This window comes from Phyllobates terribilis, unplaced genomic scaffold, assembly GCF_046119375.1.
Source record: "Phyllobates terribilis strain yellow unplaced genomic scaffold, ASM4611937v1 Scaffold_1__5_contigs__length_1240528914, whole genome shotgun sequence".
Lineage (NCBI taxonomy): Eukaryota > Metazoa > Chordata > Amphibia > Anura > Dendrobatidae > Phyllobates > Phyllobates terribilis.
In genome coordinates this window covers 970,677,096-970,692,523 of record NW_027362761.1, presented here as the reverse complement: position 1 = coordinate 970,692,523, position 15,428 = coordinate 970,677,096, and positions in this window count along the sequence as shown.

Here is a 15,428-nt window from a genome sequence, read left to right as displayed (position 1 = left end):
CAGATAATGCTTCTAGTCACTTAGCCAGCACCACCAACCTGTCTTTCACACAGTCAAGTCTCAGTAGCCGTGAGTCTGGACTGCATATTCCTCAACCTGACCCTCCTTCCTCCCACCATGCCGAGTGCCCGGAGACAACTGATCCCACACTTGGACACTCCGAAGAGCTGTTCACTTTTCCATTTATAGATTCGGGCCTGTCCCCTAGTCCACTTGAAGCAGGGCAAGAGAAAATCGCATGTAGCGATGTCCAAATATTTGAGCAGCCAGAGTCACACGAAGGTGGATTATGATGAGACACAATTGCCAGAAAGTCATGAGGAGGACCAGGGTGTGGAAGTGGAAGATGAGGTGGTGGATGATATAGTAACTGACCCAACCTGGCAGGGAGACACACAGAGCGAGGACAGCAGCACACAGGCGGAGGGAGGCGTAGCACCACACGAGGCAGGAAGAAGCATTGTGGTGGCCGCAGACACAAGGTGGGAAAGTGTTCCTCGTAACGCCAACACGACGGAAGCTGCCAGTACAACTGTTAGGTCTTCCCAAGTCTGGTTGATTTTTAAAGACTCTGCCGATAACCACAATTAGGCCATTTGCACCACCTACCAAGCCAACATCAGCAGAGGTAGCAAAACTAGCAGCCTGACCACCACCAGCATGATTGGACACATGGCATCAAAGCGCCTGACTAAGTGGGCTGAACCCCAGGGTCCAGCAACAGTGTCTGCAGGTGACACCACTGCTTGTTCCGCTGTTGTTCGTGCACACCAATCCCCTGTCCATGGCACATGCCAAGATGCCTCCCGCCCTGCACCTGTCGTTGCACACTCTCAACTAGCACCATCAGCAAGCACGTCCTTGTCCCAGCGCAGCGTTCAGTTGTCCCTACCCCTGTCCTTGGAACGCAAGCGCAAATACGCAGCCAACGCCCCACAGGCCACACTACTAAATTCACAAATTTCATGAATGCTTGCGCTCGAAATATTTTAGGCTCGTGGAGACAGAAGCTTTCCGCAACATGATGACGGCGGCCGTCCCTCGATACTTGGTCCCAAGCCGCCACTATTTCTCCCGGTGTGCCGTCCCCGTATTACACAAGCACGTGTCCCACAACATTAGATGTGCCCTCAACAATGCAGTTACTGGGAAAGTCTACTTAACCACGGACATGTGGACAAATGCTTGTGGGCAGGGACGGTACATCTTGCTGAGGGCACACTAGGTTAACATAGTGGAAGCCGGGACCAAGTCGGACTTTGGGACGGAACACGTCCTCACGATGCTGAGGATTGCGGGCCCTGGGTCAATCAGGGTTGCCCCCACATTCTACAGCTCCTGCACCTCATCCTCCTCCTCCACTTCAGCCTCCATCTCCAAAATGACCATGTGAGGAGCTGCCCACTTACTAAAGACTATGATACTTTGTCAGCAACGGACCACCATTTTTGTCAATATTATTTTTATTAGTGATTTACTTGTTATGTTTTATATAGTTCTGCTAACTTGTCAGTATGTGCACTAGATTCACTTGTAAAATGTCCAGCATTCCACTAATCTGTATCTCAGGATATCTGTATCTCAGGAGTGTCTAACCATTGTTCCAACAGCCAATAATCTCATTATGTGTGTGTAGATTGTAGACACAGTGGAACCGTCACCATAGGGGGTCTTACATGCAGTCTCAGATGAAGGCATCTAGAATATTCTTCATTGTTTTTAGCTAACAGTAAATGCTTAAGGGGGAGGGTGATCACTTCTGACCTGGGAGGGGACTGATCCCAGCAAAAGAAAGGACAGACATGTTTTAGATAGCGTTGTATGGAAGGATTGAAGGAAGAGGATGGAGACCGTGGACTTGGAAGGATGGATGGATAAACATGTTACCATTATGGATTATGTCATTTGGATTTAAACTTTTTTAAAAGGACTGCTGCTACCGGATACCTGTGTTTTTCATTGTTTTATCTGCCGTCTAGAGGATCATGGACTGTGGCTTCAGTCTATACTGGCTGGAGATACGAAATCTGTGGGCCAATCAAAAGTTGGGAGACAGTGAGTATGGCCTGATACAAAGCCAGTGGAGTTACTGAACCCAGATTGGGAACTTGAGGACTGAGAGAACTGTATTTTAGCCATTTACCTGTAATTGCTTTATTACCATGGCTGTGATCAATAAAATATTGTTGCATCGTTAACCTGCCTAGGTGATTACTTACAACCCACAACCTCAGATCTTTACAGACCACATCAGTCACAAGCTGGAAGCACTGCAGCACTGCCTCAGCCAAGCGGCAACAGGCTGTGCTGAAGATAACACGCTTAATGCTTAGGTGACAAACCACACAATATTGAAAAGTTGTGGACAGCTCTGGAAGAGCAGGCAGATCTGTGGCTGACACCGCTGAACCTACAGCCAGGCATGGTCATGTGTGACAATGCCCAGAACCTGGTGGCGGCTCTGAGGTGAGGCGAGCTCACACATATACCATGCCTGGCCCATATGCTTAACCTTGTGGTTCAGCGGTTTCTTAAAACCTACCCGGATCTGTCGGATCTGCTTGTCAAAGTACGCCGCCTGCGTGCCCATTTTAGAAAGTCAGCTACAGCTTCCGCTGCTCTTGCCATGCTTCAGCAGCGTTTGCAGCTTACAGCTCACCGACTGATCTGCGATGTCCCCACGCATTGGAACTCTACATTGCAGATTTGTGAGCAGAAAAGGACATGGCAGTATTCAGGTCAGACTCTATACATAAAACCTCAGAAGTGGACATGGATGTCAGACATATGTACCATCCTCCAAAACTTTGAGGACTCCACCAAGATGGTGAGCGACGATGACACCATAATTAGCATCACCATCCTGCTTCTCTGTCTTCTGAAATGCTCTCTGCTCGCAATTAAAGCGGATGCATTGCAGGTGTAGCAAGATGAGATGGAGCAAGGAACCATACAGGGTGATTACACACAGCCTAGCCTCATCTCATCCCAACGTAGATTGGGTGACAATGAGGAAGAGGAGGAGGAGGAAGAACTGGAACTAGCTTCCTGTGCTATAGACGGTACTACCTGCACAACTCTCATACCGTCTGTTCAGCATGGATAGCCTGAGGACATGAAGGAGGAGAAAGAGGAGGAGGATGAGGAGAAGAGCATGGTCAGTCATCCTCTTGGTGAAGACACGGAAGTCTTGCCTCATTGCAGTCTGGCACACATGGCTGAGTTCATGTTACACTGCCTTTTCTGTGACTTTCGCGTTGTCCAAATTTTGGGTGACAGTCATTACTGGTTGGTGACGCTTCTAGACCCACGCTATAGGGAGAACTTTATGCCTCTTATTCCTTTGCAGGACAGGCCTAATAAAATGGGGCAGTATGAAAGGGCCCCTTTTGCCGAATTAGTGAAAAAATTCTCATCTGAAAACACTGGCAGCAGAGGTCACAGTTCGTTGGACAACCAAGGAGTAGAGGCAACAGAGCCAAAAATGCAATCCAGAAGAGGCAGGGGAACACTGTCAAAGTTCTTGGACAATTTTTTGAGACCCTCCCATCGCCAGGTCCTGAGGTGCGGGGTACTCTCTCAAGGAGTGCAAAGTTTCGGAAGATGGTGAGGGAGTACCTTGCCAACCGTACCAATGTCCTCCGTGATTCCTCTGTGCCTTATAATTGTTGGGTATCCAAGCTGGACACGTGGCATGAACTGGCTCTCTACGCCTTGGAGATCCAGGCCTGCCCTGCCGCTAGTGTTTTTACAGAGCTGGTTTTTACTACCGCCGGTGGAATTATAACCGATAGGCGCATCCGCCTGTCAACTAAAAATGCTGACAGACTGACTCTTATAAAAATGAACAAGGACTGGATTGGGGCAGACTTCTCAACACCACCGAATGATAGCAGTGTAACATAAACTCAAATACAGTGTCTTTTTTTGGGGAGATCTAACTCTATTCTCATGCACCTCTGTCTTCATACCCAGGCATTGGTATACGCTTCCTGATTTTGTCTATTTGCTCTTGTCCTCCTCCTTCTCCGCATCCTCATCCTCCACCACCATATCACCACCATATGTACCATATCAACATATCTACGTCTCTTGCAAAGGGCATTGGAGTTCCTCCAAATTTTTGGTAGCCGTTGCTTCACTGCATAGGCAAACACTATGGGAGACCCACTTCCTAATAATGGGAACATTGTTTTTAGGAGGCTCTCTGACCTCTACATCTATTGCAAGGTGTATTGAAGTTCCTCCAAATTTTTGGTAGCCGTTGATTCACTGCATAGGAAAACACTATGGGAGACCAACTCCTAATACTGGGAACATTGTTTTTAGGAGGCTCTATGACCTCTACGTCTGTTGCAAGGGGCATTGGAGTTCCTCCAAATTTTTGGCAGCCCTTTGCAGTCACTGCATACGCAATAAAAGTATAGGAGACCCATCCTTTATAATGGGAAGAACAAAGCATAGCCGGCTTATGGCTCTCTAACAACAGCGAGGGCCGACTGCTGGCCCTTTAAGAATAGTAAGGGCCGCCTGACCCTATAAAAATAGGCTTTGTGACTTTCTGAATCCCTCAATCATAAATGAAACAGGATGTGTCTGATGATGTGTCACACACCACATGGCCAGATAAGGTTCTAAAATGTTAAAATGACATTTCCCAGTGAATGCATTTGTCTTGGTTGAAAGCAATGCCAAAGTGCAAAACCACATCAAAAACGCTACGTGTAAACATAGCCCAAGGTGTGGAGGAGCATTTTTGTTTTTGGTTATTTATTTTGCCTTATATACAAGTCATTACTCTGGAAAGGATGATCTTTAACATTTTTCCCATGAAAATCCATTTTAGTTTCGTTTTTTCATGTTTTATTGTAAGTCCGTAAAAGTGGTGTAATACCTCTGACAACATTATTGACAGCAGTGACCTGGGCATCCGAAATGCTTCCAGGAGTCTTCCCCATGCTGATCCCATGTCATTTGAGCACTGTTCCCATCTGTTTGGGGAATTTTTAGGCCCTCTGCAGACCACCGGGGGAAGCCGCCGGAAAAATGCTCGAGTTTCCCATAGACTTACATTGGGCTCGTTACTCGGTCCGAGCACTCGAGCATTCCAATTTGCTCGACCCGAACAACGAGTACCCGAGCATTTTAGTGCTCGTTCATCACTAGTAATGACTCTATATAATATATGAGTTTCACTTTTTGTATTGAAGAACTGAAATAAATTAACTTTTTGATGATATTCTAATTTAGTGAGATACACCAATATATATATATATATATATATATATATATATATACACATATACATATATATATATATATATATATATACTGTATATATTTATATACTGTGACAGGGTCACTGGCAATGTAAGTGATGGGAGATATGTATCACAAGGATTGCTATCTTCTGTGATGTGAATACCCAGAAGTTTCTCTTCAGCATATTATGTGCTGAGAGGGGTTATTCGGCCATGACAGGGTTGGACATTTTTGTGAGTGTCTGTAAGATATGGGTGGGACGGCCACTCACCATATTTCCACCCCAAAGGTGTGGTTCGATAAGTTAAATGTCCGGCCTATTAGTTTTTTCTCTGTCTGTGTGTCTGGAGGCAAGAGAGTTCCAGAAAAGTGTTTATGTACAACTGTGCTGGCATTCGGACTGTGCTATGCATTATCTTTTTGTTTCCTGGTTTTGCCAGAAAGGCCATGTTTATTTTGTTGAATCCTGCTCTGGTTTATGCCATGATTTAAATAAACCAGCAGAAGAAACCATACTGTATCTAGCTCTGTGAGATGCTGAGTTAGTCGCATTACCACAGTTGGTGCTATAAGTGCGGGTAAGATCCCCAGGAAGCAAGTGTGATGGCTGTGGACAAACTGCATGTCTAGGGTGAAGGTGGCTAGAGGGATGGAACAAAAGTCCGACAAAATGGAGGAGCTGATCAAGCACCTGATCCTAAGCCAGCAGCACCAACAGCAGTGAGAGCAGCAGTAAGTACTGCAAGAGACAAATAATCTCCTGATGCAGAAAATCCAACAGCAGAAACAGCAGATGGAACTCCTGGCATGGGGTGTCCAAAGCAAAGAAATTGCCCCTTCCCCAAGTCCAGATGAATACTCACACGTCCGGAAGGCGGTAAGATGGGCCATGCCGAAGATGCCCCCAGGGGATGATGTGGAAGCCTTTCTCATGGTTTTTAAGAGGGTGGCTGATTGGGAAAGACTTCTGCCAGAACAGTGGGCGGAGGTGCTGGCACCATATTTGACAGGTGATCCCCAAAAAGCATATTATGACTTAGCACTGAAGGATTCCAACGAATATGCCAAGTTAAAAACTGACATCTTGGCACACCTGGGAGTAACTATGTCGGATAGAGCCCAATGAGTCCATCACTGGGCATATGCCGGTGACAAACCCCCTCACTCACAGATGTTTGACTTGCTACATCTACTCCAGAAGTGGTTGCAGCCAGAGTCTTCCACTGCTGCCCAGATGCTCGAGTGTGTTGTGATGGACTGATTCATCCGCTCCCTTCCCAGGCCAGTGCAGACTCTGCAATGCTTTTGCATTGCTGGGCATTAGATTAGGCAATCGCACACAGGTAGGAGGCATGTCAGCTCTTGCTCTGAGCAGGAACTTACAGTCCACTGTACCTGAGTGACCCAGCCATCTTTCGGCCCGGGGGCATCGTAGAGACCATCGGCACAATGAAATCACGTTGTGCAGATTGGAGCAGAGAGGGAGCTTCCTCCCTCTGTTTTTCCGATCAATGTGGATATCACTATTGAAAGTGGCATCAGAGGGGTTAAATGTCAGCTATCAGTGCTAGCACCGATGTTGAATGTTTCTGCTTGGTGTCAGCTATAATATATAGCTGACGCCCGCTGATGATTGCATCGGCTCTGTGAGTGAGCAGATGCAATCATCCCACAGTATATGTACTGTGGTTTGTGGGAACACACCTCCCGTAGCGCCGTACATTTACGGCAGATGTCGTAAAGGGGTTAATAAGGTGTTGTCTAAAGGAGGGAAAACGTCTAATGTATACAGGCTGCATTTCAGTTTTTCTTTTTGAGTCCCTTTGAAATATTAGCACCTCTTTGGCTGTATGCTCTTTCTGTAGATATACGGTGCAGCTCACCATTATTGGCACCCCTTCTTTTTTTCCATAGACTGTACAATATCTTCAGAAATAATTGAAAATGTACCAAAGTTATATCCTCAGGATTTTTAAGTTAGTGGTCCAAAGTAATACAACAATAAAGCATTGTTTTTGAACTTCCATGTTGCAACTTCAAAGAAGAAGCAGAATAAACAGCATGTGCAGCAATAAAGGCACCCCTAATTAATACTTGGTTGCACACCCTTTGGCATTGCTGACAGCCTCCAAATGTTTCTTGTAGCCATCTACATCTCTCATTCTTCCTTTACAGTTTGTTCAAGCTCTTGAATGTTTGCAGGGTTCTTTTGCCCAATGGCAGATTTCAGCTCACTCCAAAGATTTTCAATGGGATTGAGGTCAGGACTCATTGCTGGCCATTTTAAAGCAGTCCATTTTTTTCTTTTTCAACCATTCCTGTGTACTTTTGAATGTGTGCTTAGGGTCATTGTCTTGCTGGAGGACCCATGATATTCGACTGAAACCAAGTTTTCTTACACTGTGTAGGACATTTCGCCCTAAAATCTCTTGATAATTCTCTGATTTCATGATTCCTTGCGTGTTGAAGCTGGTACTCAACAACTGCCATTTGCTGCTCACAAATCTTTCCCAACAGCTGCAACGTTGATTTCCAACGTGTGGTGACATCGCACAACAGTCGGTGAGCTGGAAGCTGCAAATGCTGCTGAAGCACTGACAGGGTGGTGGAAGATGTAGCTGACTTTCTGAAGTGGGCACACATGCGATGAACTTTCACAAGCAGCTCTGGCAGATCTGGGTAGGTTTTGAGAAACCGCTGAACCACTAAGTTGAGCACAACTGAGGAATCCGTCCTTTCCTCAACCCTCAATCTACTAAACTGCTTGTTCATGCCCTCATCATCTCCTGCCTCGACTATTGCAACATCCTGCTCTGTGGCCTACCTGCTAACACTCTCGCACCCCTCCAGTCCATCCTCAACTCTGCTGCACGACTTGTTCATCTCTCGCCTCGCTGCTCCTCTGCAACCCCCCTTTGAAAATCCCTTCATTGGCTCCCATTCCCCCAGCGTATCCAGTTCAAACTACTAACACTGACCTACAAAGCCATCCATAACCTCTCTCCTCTGTACATCTCTGAACTAATCTCCCGATACATTCCCTCACGTAACCTCCGGTCCTCCCAAGACCTCCTTCTCTTCTCCACACTTATTCGTTCCTCACGCAATCGCCTCCAAGATTTCTCCCAAATATCCCCCGTCCTTTGGAATTCTATGCCTCAACACGTTCGATTACCACCACACCTGGATCCTTCAGACGGAACCTGAAAACCCATCTCTTCAAACAAGCTTACAGCCTGCCATGACCTTTCTTGCTGCCACCTCAACCAACAACACCGGAGCTACTGCAACCCCTCAACCTACTTTCTCCGCCCCATTCCTGTAGAATGTAAGCCCGCAAGGGCAGGGTCTTCTTCCCTCCGTACCGTTCTATCATTGTTAGTTTGTTTACTGTAAGTGATATCTGTATTTGTTATGTAACCCCTCCTTATGTACAGCGCCATGGAATCAATGGCGCTATATAAATTAATAATAATAATAATAATAATTTAGTGCTCTCTCATTACTGATGTGTACTCGTGTATGGAGAACAATTACAGCACCAAGGAAATAAAAGATGAAATATAGGCTGATTTATATACGACGGTTCTAAGAAAACCAATTTCGATTATATTTTGTGTACCCATGTGACAACAATATCTGCACCAAAGAATTAATTATACTAAGAACTAGTATAATGGCGACCGACAACTCTTCCACTACAGCCAACCCAGCAGATGGAGACCCAATCAGGATTCTCCACATTTCCACAAATTAGTGGCAGACACCAGCAAAGTGGCATCAATTTCAGTACAGTAGAAATTGTAGAATTAGGAAAGACACCTCTTCCACTACAGCCAACTCAATAGATGGAGACCCAATCAGGATTGTCCACATTTCAAAAAATTAGGGCCTAAAACCACCAAAGTGGCATTAATTTCAGTACAGTAGAAATAGTAGAATTAGTTAGGACACCTCTTCCACTACAGTCAATCCAGCAGATGGAGAACCAATCAGGATTCTCCACATTTCCAAAAATTAGTGGCAGACACCAGCAAAGTGGCATCAATTTCAGTACAGTAGAAATTGTAGAATTAGGAACAACACCTCTTCCACTACAGCCAACCCAATAGATAGAGACCCAATCAGGATTCTCGATATTTCAAAAAATTAGGGGCTAAAACCACCAAAGTGGCATCAATTTCACCAGAGTAGAAGTAGTTTAATGGAGACCGAAGCCTCTTCCACTACAGCCAACACAATAGATGGAGACTCAATCAGGAGTGTTCACATTTTAAAAAATTAGGGCCTAAAACCACCAAAATGGCATCAATTTCAGTAGAATATAGGTAGGGACTGACACCTCTTCCACTACAGCCAACCCAGCAGTTGGAAACACAATCAGGACTGTTCACATTTAAAAAAATTAGGGCCTAAGACCACCATTTCTGTGGCCAACAGATTGGAGATGGTGGAGTTGAACCTCTTAGCTTTGTCATGTGTAGGAGGACACAATCTGCAGGACCGAGGGCTGGCTGCAGTGCTGAGAGAAGGTGGAGTACTGTGAACCAGACAAACTGCTGGACAGTGAGTGAGGTGCAGGCGAAGATGTTACAGTGGATTAAGAAACATGTGATGTGTTCGATGAAACAAACACAGCATGCATGTCCGCTTCCATTAGAGCTGATGGGCTCTCACTCAGCCTGGCTGGAGCAGGTATACAACCGGAAGTTCTGTGGTCTGAGACCTGCGTGACAATACTTGGCACGGTAACAGAGGAGGAGGAAGAAGCAGCAGATGCGTTTGATGGGGCGACTGATGGTTGTTTATTGAAAACCAATATAGAGTTTATCATGTAATTTCACTACAGTATAACTATTATAATGGAGACCAAAACCTCTTCCACTACAGCCAACCCAGCAAATGGATACCCAACCAAAAGTGTTCACATTAAAAAAATGAATGCCTGACACCACCGAATTGTCATTAATTTCATTCGAAGTATTATAATGGAGACAGACACTTCTTCCACTACAGCCAACCCAGTAAATAGAGACCCAGTCAGGATTCTCCACATTCACAAAAATTAGTGCCAGACACCAGTGAAGAGGAGTAGCGGTGCCTGAACGACACCGCCGGGCAGGTCTCAAATACAGTACAGTAGACGAGGAGACAGAAACAAAACACCGGCTTTATTGAGAGACAGAGGATTATATGCCGGAAAATAAGACTAACAGTTTTAATGATAAATACAATAGTGGTTATAAGAAGAGATAGCTGGAGCGCATCACACAAGCCGTGCTCCAGCTATGGCAATGCAAATTACAATACAAGCAGTAAACACAATTTCTATCAACTACTCTCTGCTAATTTCCTATCTGTCTTCTGATAATCGGGCCGTGCTGCTACAGCGCCCTAACTAGAGAAACCTGCTCTAAACCCTTAGTCAGTTTGACACTGGTGTCACACTCACAGTTTTGTAGTCTTTAAAGAAGGTCTTATAACTGCTACTTGGTCCTGATGCAATGAAGCAGAGTTTGTTTTGGTGAGCTCTACCTTCAGGTTAATAGATCCATCCTCTTCCAGATCCAGGCACGTTTCGTTCCCACTTTCAATGTTGAAGGATTACTGGTACCAGTAGTTTTCCTCCATCAGATTACAGGCACTCAGGGAGAATTACCCTGGATATGCAATGTGCCTTTCTCCTTCTGACACGGTCCTGGAGATCGATCCTGTGGTAAGCGGGCACTATCTTTTCTCTTATTAGGACAGACTTATTGTCTTGCCTGTCTCTTCCTCACGGCAGCAGCAGGATCACCATGGCAAAAGTCTCTCTCAGCATCCATGAGTCCCCCTCGTCAGTTGCTCAACTGACACCAACTGCACCATATCCCAACCAACACACAGCAGGCTGCAGGGGGGGAAAGGACTAGTCCACGTAGACACAAATCAGAGGGGGGTATTGTCTCTTATAGTAACAGTGTAATTCAGTTGGTAGGCTGACTAGGGGTCAACCCCCTACATTCCTACCCACTTAAAAGCGACTGTCCTCGGCCTTTCGATATAGAACAGGAAGAGGAATAAAAGACTCTATGCAACTGTTTACACATCAGTGAATTGTTGCCCACAATACATAAAGGTGGACCAAATGAACTGATCAGCATCATACCTATTTGCCTATTTGGTGGAACCCATGCATTAGGCCTACTGGATCTCCAGAGGTCATGACTATCTTCAATGGGAACAGTAACAGTAGGACCATTCTTTTCAACAGAAATATAGGACAGACACTGGGGTTCCTCTTCTCTGTGAACTGGCAATGGTTCTGTTCTGGGAACGTCAGCATCCATGGACTGGGGACCTTCCACAGTTTAAGGACCAGCCCACCAGTCTTCACTAAAGTCACTGTCAGGGAAAGCCAGCTGCAGGAACTGGGGAATTCAGTCCCAGGACAGATGGGGAATCTTCAGACCGGCATGGCCATAATATATCCTGTGTAGAGTTCTTTGAGAAGATTTTTCATTTTCAGCTTGAACTTCGTACACTGGGCCATTGGGGTACACTCTTTTGATCACTTTGTATTGTTGCACCTCCCAATGTTCACTCAGCTTGCCTTTGGGACGTCTTTCCTGCACGATCACCCTGTCTCCAGGTTGGAGCGGAACTTCCTGAATTGGAGGTCGGCAAGTCTTCTCTTGTATTCGCTGGCCTGCTAGCCGGCGGATGGTCTGGAGCCAATGATGTTCTTTTACCCATGAGGTGGTAGATTGTTCAAATATATCCTCTGGCTGTTCTAGATTTAGTTCAATGATTTCTCGGACGGCTCTTCCACACAGTAGCATGTACGGGGTATAACCCATGGTGGTGTGGACACGATTGTTATAGGTCCAGACAAATTCGGGCATGTAGTCAGGCAAATGTACTTTCTTGTCTTCCTCTAATGTTCTCAACATTTGAAGTAGAGTCCGGTTAAAGCACTCACAGTGCTTGGGGGTGATATGGGGTTGTTAGGGACCTTTCAATGCCATACAATCAGTACAGTTCCTCCATTACTTTACCATGAAAACACGCTCCCTGGTCTGAGTGAATCCGCTTTGGACACCCATAGACCTGAATGAAATCTTGATGCATGGCTCACGAAGCTGACTCAGCTGTCTGGTCCTGAGTTGGGGTGACCACTGCAAACTTGGAGAAGTGGTCAGTCATGACCAGGCAGTACTGTGGACCTCTAGTTGATTGTCCCACGAGGAGGAAGTCTATCAATTACACTTCAAGCGGTTCTTTGGTCTGTATGGTTTGTACAGGTGCCCTCTGTTCTGTGCTTTTGGTGAGATCACATACTCTGCACTGTTGGCAAACTTCCTCAACCGTGGCTTTCAGCTGGGGGCAATATATGTAGCGCAGCAACCATTGGTAGGTTTTTCCCGGTCCGAAGAGGGCACAGAACTCATGAGCTTCTTTGACAATTTCTCGTGCCACTCTCCCGGGGATTACTACTTGCCATCTTGCCTCTAAGTCAGCAGGATGCTGGCACTTGCAGTACAGAACAGATCCTTGAACTTCAAACCTATCCCACTGGCACAGAACGGACTTCATCTCAGCATCTGGGTCAGCACTTTCTTCCTTGTGAGGTACTTTTAGCTGGGCTGCCCAGCTTTTCACTTGCTGCAACCCTGCATCTTCATCTTGTACTCGACCCCATTCTTTGTTAGTTCTCTCTACTGACTTGGATAGAGAGCAGGCCTCCCCACTTGACTGTGCCACTACTGCTGGGGGTGTGAATTTGCAGAACTCCGGAATCTCCTCTTCCTCCAAGTGTTCATCAAGGTCCCTTTCCGGACTTTCGAAGGTTACCCTTGACAAGCCATCAGCGTTGGTGTTTTCCGCGGCAGAGCGATAGAGGATTGAGAAGTCAAATTTTGCAAAGCGAGCTACCCAACGCTGTTCCAGGGCTCCTTCTTGGCAGTGTCCAGATGGGCCAGCAGATTGTTGTCAGTACGTACAAGGATCTTGGCCCCTGTCAGGTATTCCGCAAACTTCTCTGTCATGGCCCACACCAAGACAAGGGGTTCCAGGCGGAAGGAGCTGTCGTTGTGAGGACTTCACTCTTTATCCGTAAGGACCGACTAGCATAAGCGATAACCCTTTCGTGCCCATCCTGTATCTGCGATAGGACTGCCCCGAGTCCATAGAGACTGCCATCTGTGTATAAGAGGACTGGCCTATCGAAATCTGCATAAGCCAGGATGGAGGATGCCAAGGCTTCCTTCAGGGTCTGGAAGGCCTCCTCCTGCTTCTGTTCCCAGGGTATGCTTTGATTCTTGGGTGCCACAGCTGTCCCTCTTAGCAGCTCATTCAGTGGGTCCTCTATTTTCGCATAGTCTTTGATGAACCGCCAATAGTACCCGGCCAATCCAAGAAAGGCTTTTAACTCCTGCAGGGTTCTTGGTGCTGGCTATTGCTGGATCGCAGCTACTTTTTCTTGTGACGGTACAACTCCATCCTGGGACACCTTGTGGCCCAGGTACTCGATCTCCTTCTTAAACAGATGACACTTTTTTGGCTTCACCTTCAGGCCATGGGCCTTTAATCGCCCGAGTACCTGCCTGAGTCTGTTCAGATGTTCTTGAAAGGTAGCAGAGTACACAATGATATCATCCAGATATATCAGAGTCGCTTCAATGTTCAGGTCGCCTAGGCACTTCTCCATCAGCTGCTGGAACGTACCCGGTGCATTGGATAGTCCCAACGACATTATCTTAAATTCAAACAGTCCCATGGGGAGTCTAAATGCTGTCTTTGCCTGCCACCGGTACCTGCCAGTACCCGCTAGCTAGATCCAGAGTGGAGAAGTATTTAGCCTTCCCTAGGGCAGTCAAAGACTTCGATGCAGGGCAGTGGGTACAAGTCTCGCACAGTGAATGCATTCAACCGCCTGTAGTCCACACAAAAACAAATGGTTCCGTCCTTCTTCTTTACAAGCACTACTAGGGCTGTCCATGGACTCTGACTACTGTGCACCACTCCCGAATCCAACATCTGTTTCAACAAGGTCTTCACCTCCTGGTACAGCTTGGGAGATATCTGTCGATATCATTCTCGAATTGGAAGAGTGTTCCCCGTTGGTATCTCATGGGTGATGGCGTCTGTACAGTCAAAGTCATCGGCGTGGCGGGCAAATGGAGCCTGATTTTCCCACAGCATTTTTTCAACTGCTTGTACACGATCTGGATTGAAAGCCTTCACATCCACCTCAATTTGGGACAAGATGGCTCGCCCATCCCATTCCGGGGTCGAAACCTCTTCTGTTTCGGCTGTGACTGCCAGGGTCCAGACAACATCATCTACCGGGGTCAGTGTCACTTCTTTCTGACTCAGCACTTCACTTCGATGTAAATACAAACAAGCCAGCTCCACTCCTGGGGTTAAACAGACTCCTCCCTGTCCCACATTCACGGCTCTGATGGTTACTTGTCCATTATGGACAACTGCTAATGTACGGGCTACCAGGGCATTCTGGCCTACTTTTCCTAGGCTCACTGGTTTGATGACCACCTCCATGCCTTCAAGGTTGCAGAAGGTTCCCACAGGCAGTGGCAGAATGCTCTCCCGATATGGAGGGAGAGGGATATCCTTCCTAGCACTCGAACAACTCCCACAGACTGGTGTACAGGAGCGCTCTTCTGTGTCCCACAGACACGGATCAGCTATTTGAATGCTTTCTGGGTAGGTTTGTGTGGAGTGGCCTGTTTCCAGTAACCATGTCCCCATTTAGTGAACATGATCTGGTCCAACTCTCACAGGATATTCATGCCTATTATCACCCGTACATCTTCTTTTAATGGCTTGGGAACTAGCAAAATGCCTTTTCTTCCTACATCTTGTCCACATACCCGCACATTCATCCACAAGGCCCCTGTTACGAGGATCGGTTGCTGATTAGCCACTGTTACCCGGATCAATGTCTCCCGCTCTGGCTTGGCCATCACTTGAAAGTAATGGTTGAAGTACGACTCAGGCATGGTCGTTACCTGTGACCCAGTATCCACTAAGCAGTCCACTGGGATGCCTTCAAACTCAGATCGCAGGATGGGATATCCTGCAACCAGATGTTCAGAATTATGCTGGGTGGCTTGTCCCTCTACCTCCCCCGCAGTACGTCCCACTACTACAGGGGCCGGAAGTTT